Source organism: Homarus americanus, unplaced genomic scaffold (assembly GCF_018991925.1).
Source record: "Homarus americanus isolate GMGI-L3 unplaced genomic scaffold, GMGI_Hamer_2.0 scaffold18884, whole genome shotgun sequence".
NCBI classification, from domain to species: Eukaryota; Metazoa; Arthropoda; class Malacostraca; order Decapoda; family Nephropidae; genus Homarus; species Homarus americanus.
Window position 1 is genome coordinate 359,193 of NW_024741393.1, and position 13,308 is coordinate 372,500.

Below are 13,308 nucleotides of genomic sequence, written 5' to 3' on the forward strand. Positions count from 1 at the left end.
TGCTGCTGAGTACGGCGGGGGGGCTCCTGGCCTTGATTGGTTGGCTGGTGGCAACTCGGGCCCTGATTGGTTGGGTAGTGGTAACTTAGGCTCTGGTTGGGTGGGTGGTGGAGGCTAACTCGGGCTTTGATTGGGTGGTGGAGGTAACTCGGGCTCTGATTGGTTGGGTAGTGGTAACTCAGGCTCTGGTTGGGTGGTGGAGACGAAGGTAACGTGGGCTCTGATTGGGTGGGTGGTGGAGGCTAACTGGGACTCTGATTGGGTGGGTGGTGGTAGCAACAATGACTCTGATTGGCTAGTTGGTGGAGGTAAAGTCTAGCTCTGACTATCTGGAAGATGGGCGCAGCATTAACTTTAATTGGTCAGATGGATAGATTAATCTTGAATCTGATTGGCTGGAAAGGGAAAGACATCTTGAAACTCCCACTACTAGACGATGAGAATATATCGAATTCTCATTGGTGGAACGATGGTGAAAACAGCTTCTGATTGGTTGACTTGACGAGAGAGAGAGAGAGAGAGAGAGAGAGAGAGAGAGAGAGAGAGAGAGACGCCTTAATGCGACAAGAAAACAAAACTGTTCTGCCTCTCACAGAAGAAAATTACCGTGAAAAAGCAATTGACGTTTTCCAATCTCTTCCACTCATCCAGTTGGACATGGAAATTGGCTCCTCTACTGCAACGGCACTTTGTCAGTCACTCCTAAATTACTTATTCATGACGACTGTCGATTTGGTTTCAATATTCTTATTTAGCATTTTAGTCAGTATATGGAGGTGTGTACAGGTGTCTTAGTAATGCTGTATATCTGAGAGTGTACAAGAAGACCGGACAACTCACCAACTACACTGGCTAGTCATTACCCCCAAGAACACGACCCATTAATCAGTTAACTTCCAGGTTCCAATTACTGTTGGGTAGACAGAGGCAAATGGTGTTAATTAACTCGCCCATAGTTTCATCTTGTCCGGAGATCGACCCGGGGATCCCTTGCTTCCAGGGCGAGTATACTGACCATTACACCACAAGGAACAGCTAGACTTTTTAACAGTACGAAGACACAGCATATCAGGCGGTGTGCTCTCCATTAGTGAGTGAGTCAGATATAGAGCTACCGACGCAACTAATGAGAAAAACTTAATTACAGTTTTCTCGGCATCACCACAGTAGCCAGTTGTTCCCCCACCAGGTGTGTGGGGATGGAGGGAGGGAGAGAGAGAGAGACAGAGGGAAGGAAGGTCATCCATTCCAGCCGTCACTATGACAACCTCTCCCTCAATGTGGCAACCCACCTACCTGCTTCACCTGTGTGTGTGCGTATAGGTACAATGTTTACACGTACACCAAGACCATAAGACCCATTTTCACTTCCAAGATAAATACTAGTAATGACCATAATGCATTCTCATCTTGTGGCATTAATAACTAAATGGTTTACACACATACATACCTGACAACACTTTACCTGTCAGTGTTGAGAGAGGTGATGGCGGAAATCCTGAAGCGAAGTGGAAAATAGAATGGAAAAATGGTGCAACAAAATACGAGGTGGAAACACGTCAACAGTGAATTGAACAAGTTACAGGAACAGGTGAGGGAGGGAACACACCTGTTAATTAATCACTGACACAGGTGTTGCCCGTTCAATAACTGTCGTCCACACCTGGTGAATACACACTCCGGAAGTGAACTCCTAAAGTTAATAATAATAATAATAATAATAATAATAATAATAATAATAATAATAATAATAACAATAATAATAATATAATCAGAACTCCCTCCTTCCCACACCTCCCTCAACTTTCTCTCTTCTCTCCCTCCCTCCTCCCTCTTCTCTCCCTTCCTCCTCCCTCTTCTTCCCCTCACCCTGTGCCCTCCCTCCCTCGCCTCTCACAAGTACCCAAGACCCGACCGTACATATTATAGTTTATCTTCAACAACACAATATGTAGGTACACATATCCCTTAATAAAAGATCACATATACCAGAGAGAAGCACACCTTACAGCCTAATTATCAACTAATTACACCTTAGATATGATATACAGGTGCGCTTATATCACCTGGGAACAGTGTTAACGAAGGTACAGCCGAGGAAATATGTAAATACAGTATATTTTGTACCCTGTAACCAACTCGTGTTTATGTTATGATTTTATTTGTTTTTTTAAAGAGTTTTGGGTTTAAGTTTTAAGAGCGAGGTGTTTGGTTTATAAAGAGAAAGAAATGATTTAAGAGAGAGGAAATAAGAGGAAATTTTTAAGGAGAGAATGTTTGAGTGTGAGAGAGAGAAAGAGAATTGCCTTCAGGGGAAACAAAAGAGAACAAAGGAAACAATTTTGACGAGAAAACAAAAAAGACCTTGAAAAGAAAAATGAAAACAAGAAAAAGAAAATAGTGAGGAAAAACAAAACTACAATACGGTAAAAAATTTTGGAAAGAAAGAGAAAAAAACGAATTTTTTTTTTTGGACGGATGAAAAAAAAAAAAGTTTCGAGAGCGAGAAAAAAAATGAAACTACAGCGAGAAAGAAAGAAAAGAAAAATATCGGCTGTCGTATAAGAAAAGGTTTTTGCACCTTAATTCACCTGAAGAGACACAAAACTTGTAGACAGGAGCCGTTAACAAGTATTTACTAGGGTAGGCCCGCCACCACAACCGTGCATGACCCTGGTGGTGGCGGGAGGGGGGGGAGGGAAGGTGGTGATGGTGGTGTGGGAGTGGTGTTGGTTGCGGTGGTGGTTAGAGAGAGAGAGAGAGAGAGAGAGAGACCACTTGTCCCCCTAACCTATAATACCATAAAATCACCACATTTATGTTTCAAACTTTCTCACTATATCATTCTCACTGCACAAGATTGCAATGACACAGTGTTGCAATTTTATCTGTGAATTTATAACCTCGTGTTGATGATAGATAATATTTTGTGAATTATTTTATCGTTAAGTTGGCGGGGAGGACATGATGTGTGCTGTAGATAGTGTTTGTTTGTTTCTTGTGTGTGTTTGTTTTTGAGATTGTAAAATGTTATGAAGGGAATATAAAATGAGAAAATACATATCATATAGTTAAGTACACATATATTGACTTATACAAACACACATTAGAACCAAAATACACACACACACACACACACACACACACACACAGACACAAACACACAATGTCCCACAAAATATCTAGGTGACGGAAGATTGAGTAAATTCAGTGTTTGTCGACCAAATAGTGAAGGTGAAGTATGTTGGTTAAGCTACACGCGTCCCCCGACTCCTGCGTTTATGGGGAGGGTCCTCAGGGTGGTGGGGGGCAGGTTTTAAGGGGTGGGGGGGGGTGGGTCCTCAGGGGGTGGGGGGCGGGTCCTCAGGGGCGGGGGTGGGGGCGGGTCCTGGGGGCGGGGGGTGGGGGCGTATCCTCAGGGAAGCAGGAGCCAAATTAGGCGCAAACATCCCATGTCACCTCTGAATTTATACGCCTTTTCGCTCTTAATATCACCTGGTGTTGACTCTTGTTACGATCTGTGTGTGTGTGTGTGTGTGTGTGTGTGTGTGTGTGTGTGTGTGTGTGTGTGTGTGTGTGTGTGTGCCTTACGATCGAGTGAGAAAATACCAAGTCCTCAGGTAGAGTTAAGGAAGGTGGTGGAGTTACCGACATAGTCATGGTAGTGTACGGGAAAGAAGGTCTTAGGTCATAGGTCTTAGGTCATAGGTCTTAGGTCATAGGGTTTAGGTCATAGGTCTTAGGTCATAGCTCTTGAGTCTTCAGTCTTGGGTCATAGGTATTAGGTCTTAGGTCATAGGTCATAGCTCTTAAGTCTTCAGTCTTAGGTCTTAGCTCTCAAGTCTTAAGTCTTAGGTCTTACCCCCATGATGCAGCTGCCGAGACACCCACCAGACTCGGCTGCCAACTTTTACAATTATGTTTTTCTCTGCTTATATCTGGCTTAAGGCAACTCGTTAAACTTTACTCCAATAGAGCGATCTTCTCGGAGCTTCCTAACAGTGGGGGAAGTTTCATCTATTTCCACCCGGTATTTCTTCCCACAAATTGTATATTTTTTTGGAGGGGGGGGAAGCAAGCTGGAGTGGTCTAAGAATCCAACGACAGATTAATTGTTATAATTTTCTGAGGTTTTATCGTATCTGGCTACAAAATACCTGGTTTAATGTATCTTGATGTTACCTATCCTGATCTATTCTAGCCTAACCTGACCTAGCCTGACCTGACTTGACCTGACTTGACCTGACTTGACCTGACCTAACCTAACCTCCATATAGCAACTTTAATAAACTTAAGTCCTGAAAAAAATACTCTCAGGTTGAAGAAAATATTAGGTAAAAGTTTATTATAAAAAAGTATAATTTGGAAGAATCACAGTATTTATAATGAGGAGGAGGGAGGAGGAGGAGGAGGGAGGAGGAGGAGGAGGAGGAGGAGGAGGAGGAGGAGGAGGGAGGAGGAGGAGGAGGAGGAGGAGGAGGAGGAGGAGGAAACTGATTTGATGAAGGTGTTTTATGGTAAGGAAATGAGATGTGTTATAATATGTGTCTAATTGAGGGAAGAGAGAAGGGGGGAGGGGGGGAGGGGGTTTGAGGGAAGGGTGGAGAGAGGGGTTTGGAGGGAGGAATGAGATGGACAGCGGGAGGGAAGCAGGATGAAAGGAGGGCGGGAGGACACACACACACACACGGGGATAAACATCAACTAACAGTGACGTAGTTAATGGATCTCTACATCACAGAACACGACAGTAAAAGACTTTGTGTGTTAAACTGCCCGAACACAACACCCATGTTCAGTTATCATTCTAGCTTCTACTCTCGCCTTCATTCTAGGTGTTGGAGGGAGCGGAGCGGGTGGTGTGGTGTGGTGTGGGAGGCTGGGGGACGATTGGTGTTGGAGGGAGCAGGTGGTGTGGTGTGGTGTGGGAGGCTGGGGGACGATTGGTGTTGGAGGGAGCGGGTGGTTTGGTGTTGGAGGTAGGGATGAAGTACCAAAACTCCTAGATTGTGTTTCTATAGACTACTAACAATAAATTAGATAGTCTGTCTCCCTACCCCTCTCTCTCTCTCTCTCTCTCTCTCTCTCTCTCTCTCTCTCTTTCTTTCTTTCTCTTTTTCCTTTCGTTTTATTTATTTCTATATATACACAAACATCGTTATTACTACAAAAACAACTACCGAGGAAGAATTTATATCTCATTAACGAGTAATTAAAAATAATCTCTCTATTTAAAACACTATAAGTTCCTGTGGGTGAGAATTTCCATAATTATCAAAGGTAAAAAAAAAAAAAGTGAAAGTAAGTAGAAAGTTTTTTAATAATCCACTTTCTCTGTTTTTTTATTTCCAGAACCCTTGGGAGTTGTGAGTCCTGGACGATTATGTGTGGTAGACCAGATGGCTGACGTCAACCACAGGTGGGCGATGAGTGGTCAGGTAGGATCTATTATTAATTGGTTTAAGGTCTAGTAGTATACATGTGTAATAATCCCTACTACTACTACTACTAACATACATACATACATACATACATACATACATACATACATACATACATACATACATACATACATACATACATACATTACATTACACAGTCTTCACCTGCTTGATTGGTTAGTGTCGGCGCTAGTGAGGATTCCTTGATTCCTAATATTTTGGTATTATTCGGTTACCTCACTCCTTGAGAGAGAGAGAGAGAGAGAGAGAGAGAGAGAGAGAGAGAGAGAGAGAGAGAGAGAGAGAGAGTTTACTTCCACCAACAAAAATGATTTCGAGATATTTTCATCTACATATTGATAACCAATGACCTTTATGCTCTACCTCACCCTCACCCCCTCACCCACTCACCCCCTTACCCCCTCACCCTCACCTTCCTCACCCTCTTACCTCCCTACACCCCTTCAACCCCCTATCACCCTGACCCTCACCCTCCCCATCCTTCACCCCCTCACTCCTACCACCTCCCTACACCCCTTCAACCCCCTATCACCCTGACCCTCACCCTCCCCATCCTTCACCCCCTCACTCCTACCAACCTCCTCACCCCAAAGTCGTATAAATTCGAGGTTTTAGACTTATAGTAGACAAAACCTCATGAGTCAGTGAGGTATTTTAACGTTCTTTATTTCTATCCCAAGTCACACGTAAATACGACCCAGGAGAGTTATCCATCTCACACTATGACACAAACTAGCCCAGGGCCTTGTGTTCTGATCTGTTTCCTCACATTATCAAGTCTAAACAACACACACAAACAACACCCTCCCCCGCACTCACTAGGGCTTCCAGACTAACAAACAGACATATATTTTCGCCAGACGCTCGTAAAACAACATAAAAACAGAATTATAGTCATTTTCTGGGTGTTTTGTGTTGTTGGCGAGTCTGTTGTTGCTGTTGTCGTGTGTGTGTGTGTGTGTGTGTGTGTGTTGTATTATGTATGCTTGTGTACATAGCAACACATCCACACACACTTATATCTACACATACGCTCACCAACAACTTCCTTCACGTTTATCCACACACACACACGAGTTAGAATCACCTCGTAGGGATGAACTATTGAGTGGTAACAGCTTCCCTTCACTCCCAGCCTCGCGTGGGGATGGAACCACTGGTCAATGGGCGATTTACAAGAGTGGTACAGGGAGAAGATCAGAGATTTATGAAGATTCCCGATATTGGTGTATACAGATCGGACCGATATTTCCTACCTGGCCGATTTATCTCCATAAGTTACTGTTAAGCAAATCGGCGTCGGTATAGGAGAGTGAAGGAACAGCGTGAGAATTACGATCTTTGGGGAGATGAAATGGCATGTTCTTGTTGGAGGAAATGGAGGGAGGGTTAGTGGCCAGGTGTGAATGAAGGGGTGGGATTGTCGGACGGAGAGACGGATAGACGGGCTGACAGGTAGATTCACTGACGCAGAGACGAGTACACGAGCTGACAGGTAGATTCACTGACGCAGAGACGGGTACACTAGCTGACAGGTAGATTCACTAACGCAGAGATGAGTACACGAGCTGACAGGTAGATTCACTGACGCAGAGACGAGTACACGAGCTGACAGGTAGATTCACTGACGCAGAGACGGGTACACGAGCTGACAGGTAGATTCACTGACGCAGAGACGGGTACACGAGCTGACAGGTAGATTCACTGACGCAGAGACGGGTACACGAGCTGACAGGTAGATTCACTGACGCAGAGACGGGTATACGGACGTTTGAAGACAACAAACAAGTCCGCTGCAGCTCAACAAATTAGAACCCATCTCCAAGACTTCGTTAAGACAAGCACAGCCTCTTGCCGTCACCAATGAGCGTCTTGGGTGGAAATAGATCTTTGCCTCCCGAGTCTGAGAACAAATTAGCTCACTAGGGGTGGCAGGCAGCGCCCAGTTTCGCAGGCAGACATGCAAGTGTGGCTAATGAAGCATAGCAAAGATGCCTGAGCCGGTGATGCTGAGGTAGGGAACTAGCAGCAGGAGCAGGCAGCACCGACTTTACGTGTGCTAGAAGCCGTGTGAGGGCGGCGCGTCACACCCTTCCTGCTAGCAACAATAAACCAGCAGTAATGATCCGCAGCAGATGGTGCTGGAGGACGCCCCACCCCCTCTCTTTCCTCCCCCTCCCCGTCTTCTTCTACCCCCTTCCTATCCCCCTCCTATCCCCCCCTCCGGCCACCAGCTGATGTCTGTGGTGTTTACGATACCCAGGACTCCAGTGCCGGTGTTATGTTCCAAGTTTTCCAGCTGTTGTGTGCTTACGAGGCAGTACACGACCAAGTGGCCTTTTAATAACAAAAACTTGAGTGCAGTATATTGTGTCTCGCTGTTATCTCTCACGGTAGAGTTGTATAAGATGATGCCAGAGTCTACCTCAGGTCTCACTATGTTGAGGATAACACCACAACATGGCCGGTGTGTGAGGCCAACACTACCGCAGGAAGGAACACACACTGTACAGGTAACACACACACACACACACACACACACACACACACACTGTACAGGTAACACACACACACTGTACAACACACACACACACTGTACAGGTAACACACACACACACACACATACTATACAGAAATACACACACACACACACACACACACACTGTGTGCAGGAATAAACACACTGTACAGGTAACACACACACCTGTACAGGTAACACACACACACACACACACACACACACACACACACACACACACACACACACTGTACAGGTAACACACACACACACACACACACACACACTGTACAGGTAACACACACACACACACACACACACACACACACACACACTGTGCAGGTAACATAAAGAACAACTGTTCCTTCACAACACATCCTGGAGCTCACGGAACCTAAACCCTAACCTAACCTCCAGTACACACGGTACAGTCTTCATTAACTGGTCAGGTTAAAGGGAGCAGAGGATTTAGAGAGGTTGAAGACAAAGGATCGATGACTTACAATAAGACACATAAGACGAGTTACAACTAATAACATAATAACAAATATATTTAAAGTTAACTAAGACAGAGTTAAAATATGACTTTCTGAAATATATAAATCTATGTTTCAGTGTTGTCTTGAACCGACCCAGACGATAATTAATTCACATGACACACCCCAGACACTTAATGAACATTCCTATTTACGATGAATGAATGTTAATATATTTATGTTTACATCTGGTGGTGGCAAAACTGGTCCAGGGAAAGGAAGTGTTACAGTATTCATTCTCTGGCTCCTTGGGGGTGAGGGGTATGAGGGGAGGAGGGGTGGGGGTGAGGGGAAGGAGGGGTGGGGGTGAGGGATGTGGAGGGGTGGGGGGTGGGTGGGGAGTGGGAGGGTGGGGGGTGAGGGATGGATGGGTCACTGGATGGGAGGTTTATCTTACCCTTTGGACTTCACTCAAACCCAAACATGGACCCATACTAGCAACCAAGGCTAAATTAATGCCACATTCCCTTGACCTAACCTACTTGATCCTAACTCAGCCTAACCTAACCTAACCAAAGGAGGAGGAGGAGGAGGAGGAGGTGGAGGAGGAGGTGGGAGGAGGAGGAGGAGGAGGAGGAACAGTAGTAGGAGGAGGAGGAAAGGAAGATGAAGCGATGTGTAGAGTTCCCACACCATTATTCTCCTTCTTATCGTACCCTCAGCTCTCCAGGATAATAAATGTTAATGCATTATCCTAACCCTCTCACCCAGACGTAAAAAAACAATGGAAGGCACTCTGGACTATTTATTTATTTATTTTTTTAAGATCTTCACTACAGAGGACGAAGAGAAACAGAGAACAAGCAGCAGGGAACAGCAGGCTAAGTCCAGGAAGACCCGAAGCTCGGAAATTGGAGGAGCGGAGGCTGGGGAAAGGCCAACAATGAATCGCTATGGGGGGTGAGGGGAGTGGAGGATGAGGGGGGTGAGGCAGGAGGAGGGGAGGATGAAGGAAGAAGGAGGGTAGGATGAAGAGGAAGGAGGGGAGGATGAGGGGGAACAAGGGGGGAGGATGAGAGGGGGTGAGAAAAGGTGAGACGAGAGGGAGTGGAGGATGCGGGGGCGAGAGCAGGGGAGAAGCGAGGGGGCGAGAGGGAGATGAGGATGAGAGGGGGTGGGAAGAGGGAGTACGAGAAAGAGTGGATGATGAAAGGAGGATAAGAAAGAGAGAGAGAGAGAGAGAGAGAGAGAGAGAAGGGAGGATGAGGGGGGCCAGAGGGGAGGGGGGTTGTGGGGGCTGAACTCTGAAATTAAAGTCGATGATCTAAAGTCAAACGCTGGTGCTGAATAATCCGAGATTCATATAGAAGGAAGAGCATCACGAATCGCTCTTGTTTTCATGTGGTTTTGGGAGGGTTTGGTTAGGTTAGGTTAGGTTAGGTTAGGTTAGGTTAGGTTAGGTTAGGCTAGTGTCTGCCTCTCTGTGTGTCTGTTTGCCTTCTTTCTGTCTACGCATGTCTCTGTCTGTATTTATAAATGTATGTATATCTGTCATTTTGTCTACTTATCTGTCTGTCTGTCTAACCTAACCTAACCTAACCAAACCAAACCATCTCCCACACAGGTAAGGTCTTTCTTTAATCATCATGTGAAATAAACCAGAGAAATATCTAGACTTCACCTGGTCTAAAGTTCCTTCACTCCACTGAAAGAAAAAAATCCTTTGAACTTCGACTCCATTTCCCTGTGTATTTTGATGCTTTTTATCCTGGCATTGTTTAGACAGCCCGATGCCTGCCTCTCCTGACTTGACTAATGGATGAGTTTTTCGGAGGTGGGAGTATTTTTATTTCTATTTTATTTTTTACTCGGTGTGGCTTGATCTAACCACCTTTTAGTTATTAAATTTAAGGTTAATTTCAGTGTTTAATGTAAGAGTTTAATGTAGAGTTTCACGCGGCTGCTTGAGGCTGGTGACCGCGCGGGGCCGAGTACTGATGTTCGTTCTACTGCGTCTGCCAGCTCTATGAATACCTGTTATAACTGACTGATTGACTGACTGTATGACTGATGGACTGACTGATTAACTAACTTATACAGAGAATGAAAGACGTATGAAAGAAAACAGAAAGAGAGAAACAGATACAGTGAAAGAAAGAAAGAAGAAAGAAATAAAAAATAAAAAAACACAGTAAAAAAAAATAAAAAAAATACACAACCTCAAAAACAAACCGACAAACACACATACAAACAAGAAACGATACCGGGGTAATATTTCTGGTAAATGGAGGAAGCTACGAGAGTATTCCTGCAACATTATATAACACCAGAGGAACCTTGCTGCTGCCCTCTGTTGCCGGATTTCCCTTGAGGTACACGGTGGCCAGGTAGCCGAGGAGGAGGAGGAGGTGGGGGGAGAAGGGGGAGAGGAAGGATAAAGGAGGGGGGGAGAAGGTGGAAGAGGTGCTGGGAGGGTGAGGTAGAGGTGGAGGAGGAGGAAGAGGGTGAGAGAAGAGACAGAGAAGGAAAGCAGCGGGGGGAGAGTGAGGAGGAGGTAGAAGAGGTTTAAGGAGAAGGAAGAGAAAGGGGAAGAAGGAGATAAATTCAAACGTAAAAGAAAGGGCATGAGAGAGAGAAAGAGAGAGAGGAAGAGAACGAGAAGGGGAGACTGGGTTAGAGAGAACGGCTGCAGAAACGGACAGATAAACTTTCATCAGCGCCTGGGCAGTAGGGACACTTGCACGTCTTTAGAGAGAGAGAGAGAGAGAGAGAGAGAGAGAGAGAGAGAGAGAGAGAGAGAGAGAGAGAGAGAGAGAGAGAGAGAGAGAGAGAGAGAGAGAGAGAGAGAGGAGAGAGAGAGAGAGAGAGAGAGAGAGAGAGAGAGAGAGAGAGAGAGAGAGAGAGAGAGAGAGAGAGAGAGAGAGAGAGAGAGAGAGAGAGAGAGAGAGAGAGAGAGAGAGTGAGAGAGAGAGAGAGAGAGAGAGAGAGAGAGGAGAGAGAGAGGAGAGAGAGTGCCTGAAACAAATAAGGGTGAGAGGAGGTGAAAAGTTCATGATAAACGACTCCAACAAGATAATAGAGACGCGAGGCTTGACACTATCTTGTCCCTTACTGTTGCTTGGCAGGCGATGGTGAGGTTGGGGGGGAGACATGGATGATGGGGAAGAGGAGGTGGAATGAAGAATGCAGGAGGTGGGGGAGGACAAAAATGGGTAAAGGAAGAGGAGAAAGAGGGAGAAGGAAGGAAGGAGGAAGAGAGGATAGGGGAGAAGAGGAGGAAAAGATGAATGAGAGAGAAGCAGTAGTAAGGGAGGATACAAAGGGGGAGGGAGAGAGGGAGAGATGAAAGAGAGGATTGAGGTAGAAGGGGAGTGGAGGAGAGGGGAGAGGGAGGGGGAAGGGAGTGGATAGGAAGGGAGGAAGAAACAGAGAAAGGAATAGAGGAGAGAGGATAACGGGGATGGGAGAAGGGAGAGGAGGAGAGGGCAGGGGATAGAAAGGGAAGGAGGAACAGTGGGGGGAATGAAGAAGAGGGGATGGAGGAAAGGGGATAGGAAGGGAGGAAGGAACAGACAGACTAATAGAAGGAGAGGGAAGAGAGGGTAGAGGGGAGGTAAAGGAAGGGGAGGTAAGTCTCTTGGGAGGGGTGAACGAGAAGGGAAGGGAAAGAAGTTAAAAGAGAATTGATGTTGAGGAAGAAAGTGGAAAAATTTGTGTTAAGATGATAGTTGTTTAAATGCTTCATCTGACAGGCGTTTGAAGCACACTTAAGTAGGTTTTAATTTAAGTGCTTCTTCTCCTAGGGTTTTGAAGCACCAATATGTATGTCTAAGGGAAGATGCTCCAGTTAGTTCCTATCTCCCAGGAGGTACAAAACACCCCAGGTAGTTTCTTGCACCATTACCATTGCTTACCTGCACAGACACACCTGTATATTAACAGGTGGATGGAGGTGAGGTAGTAAGAGGGCGCTACTACCTGTCAACACCACTACCTCGTCTATATACAACCTCCTCCCTGTGTGTGTGTGTGTGTTGAGCCATAACTCAGTCTAGTGTTACAGTGACCCAGGAGGTGTATTGGCAAGGGTCCAGAACAACCACCACTACCACTACCACCACTACAACCACTATCACCACCACCACCACCACCACGCTCACTCGCTCACATCAACAACTTACATTAATCTGTTTATAGACCCTTAGAGGGAACGTACCCAAACACAACGTCATCAATCAAACTACAACAAAGAACTGGTTATCACTGCCTTAATACAGGGTTGTCCACACGTCCGGGGATCATCCATCAGTTAGGTCAGCAGAGGACAAGATTGGACATCACAAAACCCCTCAAAATCGGCTAAAAATAATGATATAAACGATTCAAGAAAGATGATAAAATTTTGGTTATAATTTTCTTTTGTAGGTTAATAAAATGTTGTAACTTGTTGGTCTTGGTGAGAACTGTAGTCATGGGGAATGTGTGTGGTCGTTTCTAATTAATTTCTGCGTCAAGAGAGAAACAATGGGCGCTCGTCTTTAGTGAACTGCGTCAGAGCTGCGACACAGTGGCTGCCGGCATGCTGTTATTTATGTGTGTGTGTGTGTGTGTGTGTGTGTGTGTGTGTGTGTATTGTATGTGAGGTAATTTAATTCAACATTAAGTTATATTCAGTATCTGTCCATCATTAAGCTGTATACACATTACCTTTCACGGGCCCGTCAAGGGTAAACTACAGTGTGTTCGTCAGGTGAGGGAGAGAAGAGAGGAGAGAGGAGAGAGAGGAGAGAGGAGAGAGAGGAGAAGAGAGAAGTGGAGAGAAGGACTCACTATGATTACCACCTGAAGGGTT